We start from the raw sequence: 20,522 nt of genomic DNA, 5'->3' as shown, positions 1-20,522 counted from the left end.
TAATTTTTGTCAGGCACTGAACTGTTTGCAGAGCTTTTAGGAGTACCACAACTACTATTTGTTGACAATATTTGAATGAGGCACTACAGTTGGTGCCTTCAGGGGTGTATGGCTGACCCTGTTTGCAATTTTTGGCAGGCTTTGTACTGTGTGATTAGCTTTTATGAGTGTAGGAGTACCACAGCTACACTTGTTCATGAATATTTGAATGAGGCACTACAGTCGGTGCCTTAAAGAGTGTACAGTATGGATGACCCTGCTTGACATTTTTGAAGGCTTTGCATAGCTTTTATGAGTCTAGGAGTACCACTATATGACACTTTGAACTAAATGGGTATGAAGCCTTCCTTTATGTTTAATACGGATTGTATCCAAGTCCCTTTTCCATACAATTTTTGGCAGTTCTTGCTTACTTAATAAATGACACTGTAGTTTTCAGTTATTTAATAAATATTGCAATTTTGGACTACTTAAATTATTTTTGAAATCCTTTTTACATTTGCCTTATATACAAGTCATTATACAGTAAATAATGCTACTTAACGTTTTTTTCCTACGAACTCCAATCTCTTAAAGTGGAGTAAAAGTGTGACACCATTGTTCTCAACAGCGATCTGGGAGTCAGGAATGCTTCCAGGGGTCTTCCCCATTCTGTTCTCCTTCCATTGAGCACTTTTTCTATTTATTTCAACATTTACACTGCCCCCCAGACAAGAAAGATTTCCCACTGACTCCCATTATACTTGGTACTCGAAACAAGCATTTAAGCTTTAGGAATTGCTTCGTTTGAGTAACAAGCATCCGAGCATTTCAGTGCACGCTTATCACTAATTATTTCCTTTACACTTTAAAAATACTTACTACTTTGTATTGGTATATCATATATACAGTGAGTACGGAAAGTATTCAGACCCCTTTAAATTTTTCACTCTGTTTTATTGCAGCCATTTGGAAAATTCATAAAAGTTCATTTTTTTCTCATTAATGTACACTCTGCACCCCATCTTGACTGAAAAAAACAGAAATGTACAGTTTTTTGCAAATTTATTAAAAAAGAAAAACTGAAATATCACATGGTCATAAGTATTCACACCCTTTGCTCAGACACTTATATTTAAGTCACATGCTGTCCATTTCCTTGTGATCCTCCTTGAGATGGTTCTACTCCTTCATTGGAGTCCAGCTGTGTTTAATTAAACTGATGGGACTTGATTTGGAAAGGCTCACACCTGTCTATATAAGACCTCACAGCTCACAGTGCATGTCAGACCAAATGAGAATCATGAGGTCAAAGGAACTGGCCAAGGAGCTCAGAGACAGAATTGTGGCAAGGCACAGATCTGGCCGAGGTTACAACAGAATATATACATGGATTTATGGATCTAATAATGATATATATAAGCTTTTCATGTTAGCAATCTTCACATTGTCCCTCTATTATACCTGGCATTGTGTATATTTTCACTGAGAAAGGGATAGATAGATAGATAGATAGATAGATAGATAGATAGATAGATAGATAGATAGATAGATAGATAGATAGATAGATAGAGACACAAAACTGATGAAAAAAGTGGACTTTATTGTCACGCCGTTTGGGCAATAAAGTCCACTTTTTTCTTCATTTTTTTGTGCTGTTTTCCTTGTTTTGCTCTTATTGTTGGAAACCATTAGACTATTGGTTGGGAAAGCTTTGCATGATACTTGAGGTAATATCGGATGCTGTTCCAATTTTTTCCTATTAGATAGATAGATAGATACTGTAGATAGATAGATAGATAGATAGATGATAGATAGATAAAGATGGATCATTGAACAAAGATCAAGTGCCAGTGTTAATTTCTAAATATACTTATTTATTTATCTAACACTAATATTTGGAATAAGAAGCCTAAACACATGGGCAGAAGTGAATTCATTACAATAGTCATTTTATTTCAAGATATAAGGAAATGACTGTAGTAATGTTCACATTTAGATAACATTGCATTGAATTATTTTCTCATTTGTTACATCTTTTATCTCAGCGCTGTATGTCGCTGGTTGTCACTGCGTGTCACTGTCAGCCTTCAGTACACATCTTGCACTGCCTGTAGTAACAGAAATGAGAATTGTATCAGTTTTATATGCGCAAAATGCACTGAAACTATGATCATTAACTTCTTGAACTCTAAAAAATGCTCATCATTGCATTTTACATTTTACTTAGTGATACATAGTTACTGTATACAGTGGGGAAAATAAGTATTTTGTTTTTGGTTTTCCCACCTACGAAGAATGGAGAGGTCTGAAATTTTTATCGTACGTACACTTCAACTGTGAGAGACAGAATCTTTAAAAAAAAATCTAGAAAATCATGTTGTATGATTTTTACATAATTAATTTGCATTTTATTGCATTAAATAAGTATGTGATAAAATAAAAAACAAAGCTAAATATTTAGCACAAAAACCTTTGTTTGCAATTACAGAGGTCTGATGTTTTCTGTAGTTTGCACACACTGCAGCAGGGATTTTAGCTCACTCCTCCATACAGATCTTCTCCAGATCTTTCAGATTTCGGGGCTGTCGCTGGGCAACATTGAGATTTAGCTCCTTCCAAATATTTTCTATTGGGTTCATGTCTGAGAACTGGCTGGGCCACTCTAGGACCTTGAAATTCTTCTTATGGAGCCACTCCTTAGTTGCCCTGACTGTGTGTTTTGGGTCATTGTCATGCTGGAAGACCCAGCCATGACCCATCTTCAATGCTCTTACTGAGGGAAGGATGTTGGTCAATATCTCCCGATACATGACCCCATGCATCCTTCCCTTCAATGTAGTGCAGTCACCCTGTCCTCTTTACAGAAAAGCACCCCCAAATTATGATGTTTCCCCCACAAGACATCACAGTTCGGACGGTGTTCTTGGGTTTGTACTCATCCTTCTTATATCTCCAAAAACAATGCGTGAAGTTGATAACAAAAAGTTCCATTTTGGTCTCATCTGACCACATGAACTTCTTCCATGCCTTCTCTGGATCATCCAGATGGTCATTGTTGTACTTCAAACGGCCAAAACCAAGAAAAACAACAAGGATCCCTAAAATATAACTTTTAATAGAAAAAGTTAAAAGACTCTATTAATCATAATCATATTAAAAAAGTAGGAAGGCAATTAATGTACCTCATCAAGACCCTAAATCGTACTACAATGAATCCTGCCTGACAGTGGAGGTTGGCACCCTAATTTACTGCCTTCCTACTTTTTTAACAAGATTATGATTAATAAAGTCTTTTAACTTTTTCTATTAAAAGTTATATTTTAGGGATCCTTGTTGTTTTTCTTGGTTTTGGTATTTTTCTAGGATTCTGATTCATTACATGTGGGTTTTTCTGTACTTTAAACGGGCCTGGACATGTGCTGGCGTGAGCAGGGAGACCTTGCGTGCCCTGCAGAATTTTAATCCATGACAGAGTAGTGTATTACTAGCGGTAATGTTTGAGACTGTGGTTCCAGCTCTTTTCAGTCCATTGACCAGGTAATCCCATGTAGTTTTAGATTGATAGCTGACCTTTCTCATAATAATCCTTACCCCATGAGACGAGCTCTTGCATGGAGCCAGACCACGAAAGATTGACAGTTTCTTGCATTTTCTAATAACTGTGCCAACAGTTGTTGCCTTCTCATCAAGCTGCTTGCCTATTGTGCTGTAGCCTATCCCAGCCTTATGCAGGTCTACAACTTTGTCTCTGGTGTCCTTTGATAGCTCTTTGATCTTTGCCATGGTGAAGTGGTTGGAGTGTGATTGATTGCGTGAACATATGTCTTTTAAACAGGTAACTAGTTAAAACAGGTATGGTAATTCAGCTAGCCAGTTATTAATCACGTGATGTTATGGATCTAGTGGAAAAGAGAAGAATTTACTGGGTAAAAAGACAAAATGAGCAATTGTAATAACACTGCTATATAATGTCATGATTGCAATATAGTAAGAGGATAAGAGGATACAAACTTTGATGGGAGTGCTTCTTTAACACATTCCTTATTGGTTCAATTTTTTTTCCCCTTTTATTTCTCCTCGCATATCTTTTATTTGTGATTATGGCAATACCAAACTTGCAGATTTTGTTTTTCATTGTTTAAAAAAATGTGCCATTTTCTGAAATCAGTAATGTTTTTATACTGCGTCTATGTAGTTGTGTGAATTCTTGTTTATTGCCTGGTGAGCTGTCATTTTTAAATTATATTATTTTGGGGTAATTATACTTTGTGCTTTGAGCTCAGTTTTTTCCTGCCTTTCCCTAAAATTTATAAAGGTTATAGATTCTTACATATTTAATTACTGTTTTGTTTTGCATTCGATTTTTTTAATGAAACACTTATTACCCTAGCCATAGCCCTAGCACTAACGCTGCCTCTACCTTTAAGTCTATTACCAGCCGTAACCCTAACCCTAACTGTTAGCTAATGCCTAACCATGACCCTAGCTAGTTTAGGGGGGTCACAATGTAGATAATAATACAGCCTATGTTCACGAATGAAAACATTAATAAATATACTGTATCTAAGTCTGAAAAAAAGTTCACAACTTGCCTAAATATGATATATACATGAGAAATAGTCTGTACTGCCGAACACGGGATTGTGCTTTTTTTTTGTTATTGGAACAAATTCTGGTTCTTCGAGGGATCCAACATTCACATGAATGTAGCAGTACAAAAGCAGCCGGGTGCATTTCCAGGAGGATGAATCTATTCTTTTTCGACTCATTTGAAATGCTGATATCCCAGAAAGGCCCAATTTTCCGAAGGTTTCTGTCAGTCTCTGGAGCACCGAGAGTGATTAGTTTGCTGTTCAGTCACTTTTACAGGAGGATTAAACCATTTTAGATTGGATATGGCCTCATTTCTTGGCATTTGAGCCATTAAAATTGAATGGCATCCAGCTCAGGGATTTAACAAATGACTTGAGCAATAGCGAGAAGCGGAGCAGGGTTTCTATGAGTCTACTCCGATATATAAAGACTCTATGTTGAGTAATTTTATTCACTTTTGTATGTCCAACTGTATAGCTTTTTCACACATGTGACATTCCTTAATTCAAGTCAATCTCTAGGGATAAAAGACACATTCTAACGTGTTTTTTTTCTGACTGAGCCGAATAGGAGGTACTGTGTAATTGCAGGGACTGCCCAAGACATTGTAATGCATCAATAGGCCCATTACAAAAAGGTTGTCACCAGTAGCTTGTTATAATGGCTTTGCTCCATGCAGTAACTCATGGCTCAGAGCTGGACGCAGGGTCAAGACCTTCTTCATTCAAGTTCACCGATTCAGTTATGACCTTGACTTGAAATTCGGATGCTGTATATACACTTTTGTATCTTGGGGCAGATGTTCTTGTTTCTTACAAACCTTACAATAAGTAGGTGCCCAAACATTTTTTCTTTCTTTACTTCAAGCATCTGAATCATTCTGCAGTGTGTAGATGAGGTCCCTCTAGGGGAAGAGGCGAATTGTAATTCCTCAGTATTGGGCTTCGTTATGGTCAGAGCCACTCAACAAGTGGAAGAACTTGATATTACACATTTCAATTCTGTATGTTGTACTGGATTTATCTGTTATAAGTGTGGGGTCTCAGACTGGATCAGGAGGAGTCAGTGGTGCTTCTCTGTTGACGGTTAGTCAACCCAGGTATACTTGGTTATGCAGAGATGGGTGGATTGAGATTATTCAGGTCTCAGCCCAGCGTGTGGGTAGTCACAATCTCTTGCATCAACTAACTGTAGTGCTGGATGGTAATGAAGTGTGGTTTGGGCACTCCTTTTATAAAAGATTTGGTGCTACTTGATTTTAGCCGACATATGGAAATACAGAAACTGAATAAGAAAAGTTTGATCCAGTTGTTAGCGCGATATTTCTCTGGCTGCATTTTGAATTCTCAAGAGCTTTAGGGCCATTCCATCCAAACATCCATTTTTTTTTTAAATTATTAATTTTATAACTTTGACCTCACTGATTAAAATTTAAATGTACATATTTTTGATTACATCAATTACCCTATATTAAATCTTTGTTTCATCATACTGGCCTCTTGAATTAGAGTATCATTGATCTTAAATTAACAATTTCAAATTATTCTGAACATCTAAGATGCAAATGTAATAAACCCTTTTTTTCTGTGAAATGTGTTGAAAATTAATTTCTTACCACTTTAAAATATTTTAAAAACACTCTAAAGGACTATCAGTGGCTTAAATGTGTCTAAGATAGGTGTTGCTTTTAGAAACCTCAGGAAACTAAAAATATTTTGACCGTGTAACACCCCTCCTCTAATATTTCCTGTGACACCCTTAACATTCCAATTACGGTATGCTTTTGTAAAAAAAAAAAAAATATTAAATAATAATAAATATCTAATATTATATCACGGGATATTAACTACAACCAGTAATATTATGTGTATATACTGTATATATGTGTGTATATATACAGTATATAATTCATAGTCCATTTCACAGAGTTTGGAGCTTTCCTTACTCTGTACAGAACTCTGGGTCTATTTCTGGTAATGCCCGTAACACCCGATTAAAAAAAAATGCTGCTATTTAAATAGAAACTGCAATTTCAGCACATAACTTGAAAATATAAATTAAGATATATCTGTTTCGACCATTTATACCATAAAAAACAAATGCAGCATATTTTCTTATAATTTATTTATGCATTTTAAGCTGTGTCAATGGAACACCCGTAAGTATGGAATGGCCCTTTATCATTGTCACTGATGATCGGATCATGCTCCGTATGGAAATATGTTTTAAGGACTCCAGAAAGTCTAACAGTCATCTAATATACTCTACTGGGTTTATTATTAAGCTGAAAAAAAAAACGAAATCATGGGCCAGTAGACCTGTTTGTATAAGTGCAATATGAAGGTGCACAATCACACTGCGATCATCAACAGATAAAACCTAGAATAAAAACCATTAAAAAGTATTCTTCAGTAGCTAAATAAATAATGGTAATATATGTAAAAACATATTGTACTTAGCTGACACCATTTGATCAAAAGAGCTTAAAGTAATTCCACCATGACAAGGTGTGCCCAATCAGGATAGTCCGTAACCCTAATAACTCACCTCGATATGTGCAAGTAGGCCTATCAAAGTGGGCAAAGTAGAACCTGGACCTGACTGATTATTGCACCTGCTTATGGAAAGCTAAATAAACAAAGTGCAGAGCCCAAAAAGGGGTAGCCCTTCTCCTAAGGCAAAACTAAGAAGTAGGTGCAAAACACAGTGAAGTCCAGGTCCTGCTCTTTCCCTGTCTATGTTGAGGCCTCCTGTCATATAGCGAGGTGAAATACTAGCGTTCGGGACCATCCTCATTGGGTACACCATACAGCGGTGGGATGGCTTTTACACACTTGTAATTCAAATCGTGTCAACTAAGCACCTTATGGGGTTTTTTTTACGTGTGTTACTATTATTTATTTCCTGTGTCTGTGGTGTGATTGTCACCAGTGATGAGCGAACATGCTTAGCACTGCTCGTTACTCAATCGAACATTAGGGTGCTTGGGCACGTTCGTTATTTGGTTGAGTACCAGGAGTGCTCTAGCGCAATGCTTGAGTCCCTGTCATGCATGTTTCATGACTGTTAAACAGACAATCAACATGCAGGGATTACCTGCCATACACAGTAATGCAGTAGCCACATTGATTGGCCAGCCACATCACATCATTGGGTCAGTCTAAGACCCGGGGCCCTATGTTCAGCCCTGTGACCTCTGAAATCAGAGGATAAAATGAACCCCTTTCTGACATTAGACGTACTATCCCGTCGAGGTGGTATGGACCCGTATGGCCACCGACAGGATAGTACGTCTAACGCAATCAGCCGCGCTCACGGGGGGAGCACGGCCGATCGAGGCCGGGTGTCAGCTATCGCAGCTGACATCCGACACTATGTGCCAGGAGTGGTGTTAGGGGTCGAGTTCCCGCCTCTGCACAGGGGGAATCTCGAGCCATCTCTGCTGCGGTCTCCCATTCCTCTCCTGCCGCAGTTGAGCCTGCTCAGCGGAGACGTCAGTCCAAGCGTCTTGCTCAGTCCCACTCTGTACAAAGAGTTACTGCTGCCTTTCCTGCTTCTGCCATTGAAGTCAGTGCTGGGCAGCGGCGAGCAGATGCTTCTGCGACTAAGTCCTGCTTTTCTCATTCTGAGCATGCCCTGAGTAAGATCTCTCAGTGGAGATCGAGGGTCACATGGTAGGAAGGTCCTATAGCTGCTAGGACTAACTCCTGCTTTTCACACACTGAGCATGCCCAGGGTAAGATCTCTCAGTGGAGATCTAGGGTCACATGCTCAGGTATGGCAGTCTCTCATTGGTCCTTCTAGGAAGGTCTTTTACTTGCTGCAGCTATATAAGGCTCGCATGGCCGCACGGCCATGCGCTAGTATCAATGCATGACATGAGTTTTGCGCCAGTGTGGTCACGCTTGTGTGTATTCAGGGACCCGGCTGAAATAAGCCACTAGAATACCGGCACCTCCGGTGAGGAGATTGTGTGTTTGGTTACAGGGCCCCGGCTGAAATAAGCCACTAGAATACCGGCTCCTCCGGTGAGGAGATTGTATGTTTGCCTCCTGGACTGCGTGACCACAAGCTGCTATCTGCTCAGCAGTTACTGTGTATTCCTGTGGAGTTTAACAGGACACAGTCCTTTCCTTATAGCGACTCTGTGAAGCAACAGAGTTCGCTTCTACCGCCATATTGTGCCGCTGTTTGCCAGCAGCAGGTTCTTTTCCTGCACGGTGGACCCCGGGCTGCGAACGCACCAAATAACATCTCTATATTTACTCGGTGCATTCCGCCAGCCCTAACAGTATACTAGCGCCAGGGTCTGGCTGGTAAATGGCGGACGATCAGCGTTTACAGCGGTACATCCAGCAGCTGGAGGGTAGGTTGACGGCTCTCGAGCGCACAACCTCAGCTGTGGATGTTACCGCAGTCGCTGTTCAGGCTGCAAGTGTAGCTGCAGCCAGTTTGTCCTCTGCCACCCCTGCTCCGACTTTATCCCGTCTCCCGCTTCCAGACAAGTTTGCTGGTGACAGTAAGCTATGTCGGGGATTCGTGAGTCAGTGCTCTATACATCTTGAGCTTCTGGCTGCACGTTTTTCTACGGAACGGGCGAAAGTGGGATTTATTTTATCCCTTTTGTCGGGCAGGGCGTTGGAGTGGGCAACGCCGCTATGGGAGCGCAATGATCGTGTGGCACAGAGTGCTCCTCTCTTCCTGGACGCTCTGAAACAGGTCTTTTTGGGACCTCGTGTCACCCACGATACCGCGCTCCAATTGTTGGCAACAACACAGGGTTCGTCCATGGTCAGCCAGTTCGCCGTGCAATTCCGGACTCTGGTCTCTGAGCTGGAATGGCCGGATAAAGTCCTTATTCCGGTGTTCTGGAGAGGACTGGCAGACCATGTGAAGGACGCCTTGGCCACCAGGGAGATTCCCGCCACACTGGAGGAGCTTATTTCTATATCTACCCGCATCGACCTCCGTTTTAACGAGCGGAGGTTGGAGCGGGCCCAGTGTAGGCAGAGGTTTCGGCTGGCTCCCACCTTCGCCAGACCTCTGGAATCTTCCGTTCAGGCGTCCGACTCCCATGAGGCCATGGAGGTTTCTCGAGCGGGACCTAAGTCTCGGACCGCTCGAGTACCCGTGGTTTGCAGAAATTGCCAACAAGAAGGACATTATGCCAATAAATGTCCACGGCGGTCTAGTAACCCTTGGAGGAGGTTCACTAGACACAGTGGCATTTTCCTCCAAGCTGTCCTTCAAAGGGACAATCATATTAGGCTCTTACTCTTTAACAGTCGAGCTTTGTGTGGATTCTGGAGCTGAGGGGAATTTCATCTCCTCAGCTTTTGCTCTGCGCCATGCAATACCTCTGGTGATGCTCGCCAAACCGGTGACTGTTAGGGTAGTGAATGGGTCGACACTTCCATCTCAGATCACACACCAGACTGTTCCTTTCACGTTAGCTATGTCCCCATCCCACCAGGAGATCATTTCCCTTCTTGTCCTTCCCGAGGGAATGGATGAGATTCTGCTGGGAATACCCTGGCTCCGTTTCCACTCCCCACATATTGAGTGGTCCTCTGGGAGGATATTGGGTTGGAGTGAATCCTGTAAGGGCAGATGTGTGAAAGAGTGCGTTCAGGTTTCCACCACTGAGATACCCGCAAATCTCTCTTCTCTTCCCAAATACTATTGGTCCTATGCAGACGTCTTCTCCAAAAAGGCTGCGGAGACCCTTCCGCCTCACCGCCCCTATGACTGTCCTATAGATCTCTTGCCTGGAGCAGAACCTCCTCGGGGACGTGTCTATCCCCTCTCTCTTCCGGAAACGGAGGCCATGTCCCAATACATCCAGGAGAATTTGGCAAGAGGGTTCATTAGGAAGTCAGTGTCACCAGCAGGGGCAGGGTTCTTCTTCGTGCAGAAGAAGAATGGAGAATTACGTCCTTGCATAGATTACAGGGGTCTTAACGCCATCACCGTTAAGAATAAGTACCCGCTGCCCCTGATTTCTGAGCTTTTTGATAGGCTAAGGGGAGCTAAGGTATTTACCAAATTAGATCTGCGGGGTGCTTATAACCTGATTCGCATCCGTGAGGGGGACGAATGGAAGACGGCATTTAACACCAGAGATGGGCACTATGAGTATCTGGTGATGCCCTTCGGGCTCTGTAATGCCCCAGCCGTTTTCCAAGACTTTGTCAATGACATCTTCCGGGATATGCTTTCCACCTCGGTCGTAGTCTATCTGGATGATATTCTCATCTTTTCTCCAGATATTGACTCCCACCGGAGAGATGTTGGCAGAGTCTTCGACCTCTTACGGGCAAATTCTCTCTATGCAAAGTTGGAGAAGTGTATGTTTGAGCGGGAGTCTTTACCTTTCCTGGGCTATATCATCTCCACCCAGGGATTGGCTATGGATCCTGCCAAACTACAGGCTGTGATGGACTGGCAAGAACCCCATTGGTCCTTCTAGGAAGGTCTTTTACTTGCTGCAGCTATATATGGCTCGCATGGCCGCACGGCCATGCGCTAGTATCAATGCATGACATGAGTTTTGCGCCAGTGTGGTCACGCTTGTGTGTAATCAGGGACCCGGCTGAAATAAGCCACTAGAATACCGGCACCTCCGGTGAGGAGATTGTGTGTTTGGTTACAGGGCCCCGGCTGAAATAAGCCACTAGAATACCGGCTCCTCCGGTGAGGAGATTGTATGTTTGCCTCCTGGACTGCGTGACCACAAGCTGCTATCTGCTCAGCAGTTACTGTGTATTCCTGTGGAGTTTAACAGGACACAGTCCTTTCCTTATAGCGACTCTGTGAAGCAACAGAGTTCGCTTCTACCGCCATATTGTGCCGCTGTTTGCCAGCAGCAGGTTCTTTTCCTGCACGGTGGACCCCGGGCTGCGAACGCACCAAATAACATCTCTATATTTACTCGGTGCATTCCGCCAGCCCTAACAAGTGGTCAACGACCGCTCCTGGCACATTAACCCCCGGCACACTGCAATCAAAGATGATTGCAGCGTTCCTGCGGCATAGGGAAGCATCGCACAGGGAGAGGGCTCCCTGCGTGCTTCCCTGAGACCCTCAGAGTAACGCGATGTGATCGCGTTGCTCCGAGGGTCTCCTACCTCCTCTTCCCTGCGGGCCCAGATCCAAAATGGCTGTGGGGGGCCTTCTGGGTCCTGCAGGGAGATGGCTTTCAAGCACCTGCTCAGAACAGGCGCCGGGAAGCCTCCCTGCAGTGCCTGTGTGATCTCTGATCTGACACAGTGCATTGCAAAGCCACATCACTGCCTCCCTGGGGCAATGTAAAAAAGTAAAAAAAAATAATATTTACATGTGTTAAAAAAAATTCCTAAATAAAGAAAAAAAAATATATATTGTTCCAATAAACATTGCTCACGTGACTTGCTATGGATAGCGTTGTGGACCAATTTCCTACTAGTTTCGGAATAGGGCGTATTCCTTCATCGTAGGAAATTGGTCCACAACGCTATCCATAGCAAGTCATGTGAGTAATCACATGACCGTGACGTCACGCAAGGTCCTGCAGTGGCAGAGAACCGAGAGCTATACAACAGCGCTTAGTCGCTGTTAGGAGTGGGTGAGCACAGGGCTGGTTGCCGCCGGCCGGGGCACTGCCTGGAGCCCGCTCACGGGAAAGCGGAAGAAGAAATAAACTCCACTGAAGCCGCACTCTTCCACATTTGGACTTGTATAAAGATTGACTAAAGGGAACTGAGGACCTTACTGTTTATACTGCACCAGGTAAAAATCTAAAGTTTTTCTAACGGACAGTTTACATCGCTCAGAACCTCTTTTGTTATTTGGACAATGTTGTGCTCCATGGCGGAGCTATTTTAAACAAACACATATTTATTTTTAAATAGTTTTTAAAGCCATATAAAAGGTGCAAAAACTCAGTTTTGTTTTGTTTTTTTTTCTCTCTCTCTTTTTTTCTTTTTTGGAGGGATTTAGGGGTCATAAAACTACAGAACCCAGCGTGGATTGTTTATATATATTTGTTTATAGCTACTAATACAGAGGGGTGGCACTGTATTTGTATCCGCTGCAGGATTCAGAGTTACTGAAGCGCTACTGGTGTGTTTAATTTTATCCACTGCTCATTACCTGCCCAATACAATCCCAACAGTGAATCGTGGTGGCAGCATCATGCTATGGGGGTGCTTTTCAGCTGCAGGAACAGGACGACTGGTTGCAATTGAAGGAAACATGAATGTGGCCAAGAACAGAGATATCCTGGATGAAAACCTCTTCCAGAGTGCTCTGGACATCAGGCTTGGCTGAAGGTTCACTTTCCAACAAGACAATGACAGTAAGCACACAGCTAAAATAACAAAGGAGTGGCTTCAGAACAACTCTGTGACCATTGTTGACTGGCCCAGCCAGTGCCCTGACCTAGACCCAATTGAGCATATCTGGAGAGACCTGAAAATGGCGTCCACCAACATTCACAATCCTACCTGATCGAACTGGAGAGGATCTGCAAGGAAGAATGGCAGAGGATCCCCAAATCCAGGTGTGAAAAACTTGTTGCATCAAAGAAGACTCATGGCTGCACTAACTCAAAAAAGTTATTCTACTCAATACTGAGCAAAGGGTCTGAATACTTATGACCATGTGATATTTTAGTTTTTCTTTTTTAATTTGCAAAAATTTCTACCTTTCTGTTTTTTTTCAGTCAAGATGGGGTGCAGAGTGTACATTGATGAGAAAAAAATGAACTTTTTGACTTTACCAAATGACTGCAATGAAACAAAGAGTGAAAAATTTAAAGGGGTCTGAATACTTTTCGGACCCACTGTAACATACAGTATATGCACACACATATTTATTGTCACTTTTTACATTTTTAAAATTGCAAAAAGAAAATAGGCTGATGCAAAAATTTGGGCACCCTGCATGTCTAGTGCCTAGTAGTAGCACCCTCTTTTGCAAGTATCACAGCTTGTAAACGCTTTTTGTAGCTAGACAAGAGTCTTTCAATTGTTGTTTGAGGGATTTTCAACCATCCTTCCTTGGAAAATTCTTTCAGTTCTGTGATATTCTTGTGTCTTCTTGCATGCATTGTTATTTTGAGGTCTAGACACAGATTTTTAATGATGTTCAGATCAGGGGACTGTGAGGGCCATTGTAAAACCAGCTTGTGCCTTTGAGGTAGTCTATTGTGGATTTTGACATGTGCTTAAGATTATTATTAGTGATGAGCGAATATACTCGTTACTCGAGATTTCCCAAGCATGCTCAGGGGTCCTCTGAGTATTTTTTAGTGCTTGGAAATTTCATTTTTATTGCCGCAGCGGAATGATTTACATCTATTAGCCAGCATAAGTACATGTGGGGGTTGCCTGGTTGCTAGGGAATCCCCACATGTAATCAAGCTGGCTAACAGATGTAAATCATTCAGCTGCGGCTGGAGGAGATTTACACCAATAAGAACTACCACATGCCCACAGAGAAGAGAAAATTTGAGACTATATTTTTAAAGAAATTTTTGGATAAAATGAAAGTACTATCTAGTATTTTAATTCTCACTATGAGACACTAAATCACCAAGCACTAAAAAATACTCGGAGGACACCCGAGCGTGCTCGGGAAATCTCGAGTAACGAGTATATTCGCTCATCACTAGTGTTGAGCGATACCTTCCGATATTTGAAAGTATCGGTATCGGATAGTATCGGCCGATATCCAAAAAATATCGGATATCGCCGATACCGATACCTGATACCAATGCAAGTCAATGGGACACAAATATCGGAAGTGATCCTGGATGGTTCCCAGGGTCTGAAGGAGAGGAGACTCTCCTTCAGGCCCTGGGATCCATATTCATGTAAAAAATAAAGAATAAAAATAAAAAATATGGATATACTCACCCCTCCGACGAACCCTGGCTGTCACCGCTGCAAGCGTCTGCCTCCGTTCCTAAGAATGCAGGGAGTGAAGGACCTTCGATGACATCGTGGTCAGGTGACCGGTCACCTGCCGCTCACGTGACCACGACGTCATCGAAGGTCCTTCACTCTCTGCATTCTTAGGAACGGAGGCAGACGCTTGCAGCGGTGACAGCCAGGGTTCGTCGGAGGGGTGAGTATATCCATATTTTTTATTTTTATTCTTTATTTTTTACATGAATATGGATTCCAGGGCCTGAAGGAGAGTCTTCTCTCCTCCAGACCCTTGGAACCATACGCACCACACACTCCGAAGATGACTGGGAACTTATAGGAACTTCCGATTCCGATTTCCGATATCGCAAAAATATCGGAACTCGGTATCAGAATTCCGATACAGCAAATATCGTCCGATACCCAATATTTGCAGTATCGGAATGCTCAACTCTACTCATCACTAATTATTATCCATTTGGAGAAGCCATCGTCTTTTTAACTTCTGCTTTTTTATAGATGGTGTTATGTTTGCATCAAGAATTTGTCGAAATTTCATTGAATGCATTCTTCCCTCTACCCATGAAATATTGCTAAATGTTTCTGAAGAACTTTTGCAGTCAAGCAGGGATTCTGATTTACCACACTAGCAATCCTATGAGCAGCTCTCACTGAAATTTTGCTTAGTGTTTTAGACCTTATCTTGACCTTCACTGTTGCTGTTAACTGCCATTTATTATTTTCATTTCGAACTGAGGAAAGGGCATCTTTAAAACCCTTTGCTATTTTTTTATGACCTTCTCCTGCTTTGTGGGCATCCACCATTTTAATCTTCCGACTTCTAGGCAGCTGCTTAGAAGAACCCATGGCTGCAGTGTTTTGCACAAGGTTAAAGGAGACTGGGTTTAAATGAAGCTGGGAAATTTGCATCACCTGGCCTTTCCTTACGATGATAGTGAACAAGCCAAAACCTGAACAGGCTAATTAAGGTCTGAAACCTTGGTCAAAGCTATCTGAGCAAACAAATCTCCGAGGGTGTCCAAACTTTTGCATCTTCCTGTTTTTCTTTTTGTAGAAAAATGAAAATATATATTTTTTTGGCTAAAATACAAAGAAAATGTGTAATCTTTCACTTTGGCCTTTTAGAGATCATTTCATCTTCAACTTGCTTAACTGTTCACATTAAGGCTATTCATGCAGAAAATTCCTGACAATTCCGGACATTTTCTGCATGAAATCCGCAAGAAAACCGCGTGCGTTTTTGCCGCGATTTTGCCGCGGTTTTGACGCGTTTTTGCCGCGGTTTTTTCCGGACACTTCCCAATGCATTTTGGAGTGGGAAATCCGCAAAAAAAACGCAAAAAGATAGAGCATGTCTGGATTTTGTGCCTGATGCGTTTTTTTTGCGGAAAAAAACGCATCATGTGCACAAAACATGCGGAATTCATTCTAAATGATGGGATGCTTATTGTATGCGGTTTTTTTGCGGTTTTATAGCGTTTTTATCGGGAAAAACCGCGAAAAAACCGCGAAAAAAACGGAACGTGTGAACACAGCCTAAAAGTAATTTTGACCTGTGGTTCCCAAACTTTAACATGTCACTGAATTTTTCACCTATTCTGTTTATAGGAAGGTGATATGTTGTTTATGGGACAACCTCCTTTGAAATAGAAGTTTTTCTTCATTAAATACAGAAACCTAATCATATACCTTGAAAATCACTTTGTAGATTAGGAAAAAAATCTGAATTTTCTTCAAACACAGGGCCACTCTTCTGCAAGGACTGTGCCTGGTATTACAATCTAGCATTGTTAACATGAATGGAGTAGTTAACATGATTGTCCTTCCTCAGTGCAAATCAGATGTCTTGTTTTCTAATAAGGAAGGATCACCCCGAAACACTGTGTTTTCAAATTGAGTTTCTGTTCATGTGATAAGGCTCTTTAAATGGTCAATATAGACCTTGAGGATTGCTACTTCCAATAGGTGGCACTGGAGTTCAATTCCTCTCTGAAGAAGCAATTTGCATATATAATTAAATAAAAAATATAAAATTGTACTTAAAAAAAAATTAGATTTAGTATTATTGCTTTTTAATGCACAGGATAACAGGGAAAAATGTTATGGCCATAAATTACTTTAACCCCTTTCTGCCAATGGACGTACTATTCTGTCCATGTGGGGTGGGCTCTACTTCCCAAGGACGGAATAGTACGTCCAGCGCGATCGGCAGCGCTCACGGGGGGAGCGCGGCCAATCGCGGCCGGGTGTCAGCTGCCTATTGCAGCTGACATCCGGCACTATGTGCCAGGAGCGGTCACGGACGGCCCCCGGCACGGCGGTACAGGGAAGCATCGGGCAGGGAGGGAGCTCCCTGCGGGCTTCCCTGAGACCCCCACAGCAACGCAATGTGATCGCGTTGCGGCGAGGGTCTCCCTACCTCCCTCCCTGCTCCAGGCCCGGATCCAAGATGGCCGCGGCATCCGGGTCCTGCAGGGAGGGAGGTGGTTTTACAGAGCCTGCTCAGAGCAGGCACTGTGAAGGCTGTACTGCTCTAAGTGAGATCAGTGATCTGACAGAGTGCTGTGCAAGCTGTCAGATCACCGGTCTGTGATGTCCCCCCCTGGGACAAAGTAAAAAAGTTTTTAAAAAAATTTCCATACGTGTAAAAAAAAAATAAAATAAGAAATTCCTAAATAATGTAAAAAAAAATATTATTCCTATAAATTCATTTCTTTATCTAAAAAAAAACAAACAATAAAAGTACACATATTTAGTATCGCCACGTCCGTAACCACCCAACCTATAAAACTGGCCCACTAGTTAACCCCTTCAGTAAACACCCTAAGAAAAAAAAAAAGAACGAGGCAAAAAACAACGCTTTATTATCATACCGCCAAACAAAAAGTGGAATAACACGCGATCAAAAAGACAGATATAAATAACCATGGTACCGCTGAAAGCGCCATCTTGTCCTGCAAAAAACGAGCCACCATACAGCATCATCAGCAAAAAAATAAAAAAGTTATAGTCCTCAGAATAAAGCGATGGAAAAATAATTATTTTTTATATAAAATAGTTTTTATCGTATAAAAGCACCAAAACATTAAAAAAATTATATAAATGAAGTTTCGCTGTAATCGTACTGACCCGAAGAATAAAACTGCTTCATCAATTTTACCAATCGCGGAACGGTATAAACGCCTCCCCCAAATGAAATTCATGAATAGCTGGTTTTTGGTCATTCTGCCTCACAAAAATCGGAATAAAAAGCGATCAAAAAATGTCACGTGCCCAAAAATGTTACCAATAAAAACGTCAACTCAAAAAACAAGACCTCACATGACTCTGTGGACCAAAATATGGAAAAATTTTAGCTCTCAAAATGTGGTAACGCAAAAAATATTTTTTGCAATAAAAAGTGTCTTTTAGTGTGTGACGGCTGCCAATCATAAAAATCCGCTAAAAAAAACCGCTATAAAAGTAAATCAAACCCTTCATAACCCCCTTAGTTAGGGAAAAATTAAAAAATTTAAAAAAGGTGTTTATTTCCATTTTCCCATTAGGGCTAGGGTTAGGGCTAGGGTTAGGGCTAGGGTTAGGGCTAGGGCTAGGGTTAGGGTTACGGTTGGGGCTAGGGTTAGGGTTGGGGCTAGGGTTAGGGCTAGGGTTGGGGCTAGGGTTAAGGCTACACTTAGGGTTGGGGCTAAAGTTAGGGTTAGGGTTGGGGCTAGGGTTAGGGTTTGGATTACATTTACGTTGGTATTAGGATTAGGGGTGTGTCTGGGTTAGAGGTGTGGTTAGGGTTACCGTTGGGATTAGGGTTAGGGGTGTGTTTGGATTAGGGTTTCAGTTATAATTGGGGCGTTTCCACTGTTTAGGCACATCAGGGGCTCTCCAAACGCGTTTTTCCTATTTCTAGTCCTTTTATTCCCACAAGGTATAAACCGCTTACACTGCCTATTTAGGATGTTCTTAAACATTTCCCATTTATTATCTGTATTCTCATTTCTGAGGATATTGTCCCAGTCTACCAGATTAAGGGCATCTCTAAGCTGTTCAAACTTTGCCTTCCTAAAGTTCAATGTTTTTGTGACTCCCTGACAAGTCCCCCTAGTGAAAGACAGGTGAAACTGCACAATATTGTGGTCGCTATTTCCTAAATGCCCAACCACCTGCAGATTTGTTATTCTGTCAGGTCTATTAGATAGTATTAGGTCTAAAAGTGCTGCTCCTCTGGTTGGATTCTGCACCAATTGTGAAAGATAATTTTTCTTGGTTATTAGCAGAAACCTGTTGCCTTTATGGGTTTCACAGGTTTCTGTTTCCCAGTTAATATCCGGGTAGTTAAAGTCCCCCATAACCAGGACCTCATTATGGGTTGCAGCTTCATCTATCTGCTTTAGAAGTAGACTTTCCATGCTTTCTGTTATATTTGGGGGTTTGTAACAGACCCCAATGAGAATTTTGTTTCCATTTTTCCCTCCATGAATTTCAACCCATATGGACTCGACATCCTCATTCCCTTCGCTAATATCCTCCCTTAAAGTGGACTTTAGACAAGACTTTACATAGAGACAAACCCCTCCTCCTCTCCGATTTTTACGATCCTTTCTAAACAGACTGTAACCCTGTAAGTTAACTGCCCAGTCATAGCTTTCATCTAACCATGTCTCGGTTATTCCCACTATGTCAAAGTTACCTGTAGATATTTCTGCTTCTAGTTCTTCCATCTTGTTTGTCAGGCTTCTGGCGTTTGCGAGCATGCAGTTTAGAGGATTTTGTTTTGTTCCAATCTCCTCACTGTGGATTGTTTTAGAAATGTTCTTACCTCCCTTCTGAGTATGTTTTCCTGGGAAAACATTTTCCTTGGGAAAATACAAAACTGGGGGCTAAAAAATAATTTTTGTGGGAAAAGAAAGGATTTTTTATTTTCACGGCTCTGCGTTATAAACTGTAGTGAAACACTTGGGGGTTCAAAGTTCTCACAACATATCTAGATAAGTTCCTTGTGAGGTCTAGTTTCCAATATGGGGTCACTTGTGGGGGGTTTCTACTGTTTAGGTACATTAGGGGTTCTGCAAACGCAATGTGACGCCTGCAGACCATTCCATCTAAGTCTGCATTCCAAATGGCGCTCCTTCCCTTCCGAGCCCTCCCATGCGCCCAAACGGTGGTTCCCCCCCACATATGTGGTATCAGCGTACTCAGGACAAATTGGACAACAATATTTAGGGTCCAATTTCTCTTTTTATCCTTGGGAAAATACAAAACTGGGGGCTAAAAAATAATTTTTGTGGAAAAAAAATATTTTTTATTTGTGCGGCTCTGCGTTATAAACTGTAGTGAAACACTTGGGGGTTCAAAGCTCTCACATCACATCTAGATGAGTTCCATAGGGGGTCTACTCTCCAAAATGGTGTCACTTGTGGGGGGTTTCTACTGTTTAGGTACATTAGGGGCTCTGCAAACACAATGTGATGCCTGTAGACCAATCCATCTAAGTCTGCATTCCAAATGGCGCTCCTTCCCTTCCGAGCCCTCCCATGTGCCCAAACGGTGGTTCCCCCCCACATATGGGGTATCAGCGCACTCAGGACAAATTGGACAACAACTTTTGGGGTCCAATTTCTCCTGTTACCCTCGGGAAAATACAAAACTGGGGGCTAAAAAATAATTTTTATGGGAAAAAATGATTTTTTATTTTTACGGTTCTGCATTATAAACTTCTGTGAAGCACTTGGTGGGTCAAAGTGCTCACCACACCTCTAGATAAGTTCCTTAGGGGGTCTACTTTCCAAAATGGTGTCACTTGTGGGGGGTTTCAATGTTTAGGCACATCAGTGGCTCTCCAAACGCAACATGGTGTCCCATCTCAATTCCTGTCAATTTTGCATTGAAAAGTCAAACGGCGCTCCTTCCCTTCCGAGCTCTGCCATGCGCCCAAACAGTGGTTTACTCCCACATATGGGGTATCAGCGTACTCAGGACAAATTGTACAACAACTTTTGGGGTCCAATTTCGTCTGTTACCCTTGGG

At 42.0% G+C, this 20,522-nt stretch overlaps 1 long non-coding RNA gene across 1 annotated transcript in view; it reads right to left on the bottom strand.

Annotated features, from left to right (window-relative positions):
- Positions 1-1,028: 1,028 nt before the first annotated feature.
- LOC138658330 (uncharacterized) overlaps positions 1,029-20,522 on the bottom strand; it is a 59,272-nt gene continuing 39,778 nt past the window's right edge. The window contains exon 4 of the long non-coding RNA XR_011317451.1: positions 1,029-2,090. This is a non-coding gene — a long non-coding RNA (uncharacterized lncRNA). The remainder of the gene's footprint in view (positions 2,091-20,522) is intronic.

This window comes from Ranitomeya imitator, chromosome 1 (genome assembly GCF_032444005.1).
Source record: "Ranitomeya imitator isolate aRanImi1 chromosome 1, aRanImi1.pri, whole genome shotgun sequence".
NCBI classification, from domain to species: domain Eukaryota; kingdom Metazoa; phylum Chordata; class Amphibia; order Anura; family Dendrobatidae; genus Ranitomeya; species Ranitomeya imitator.
Note: the sequence above shows the minus strand (reverse complement) of the source record. Positions and strands in the feature narration are given on the sequence as shown.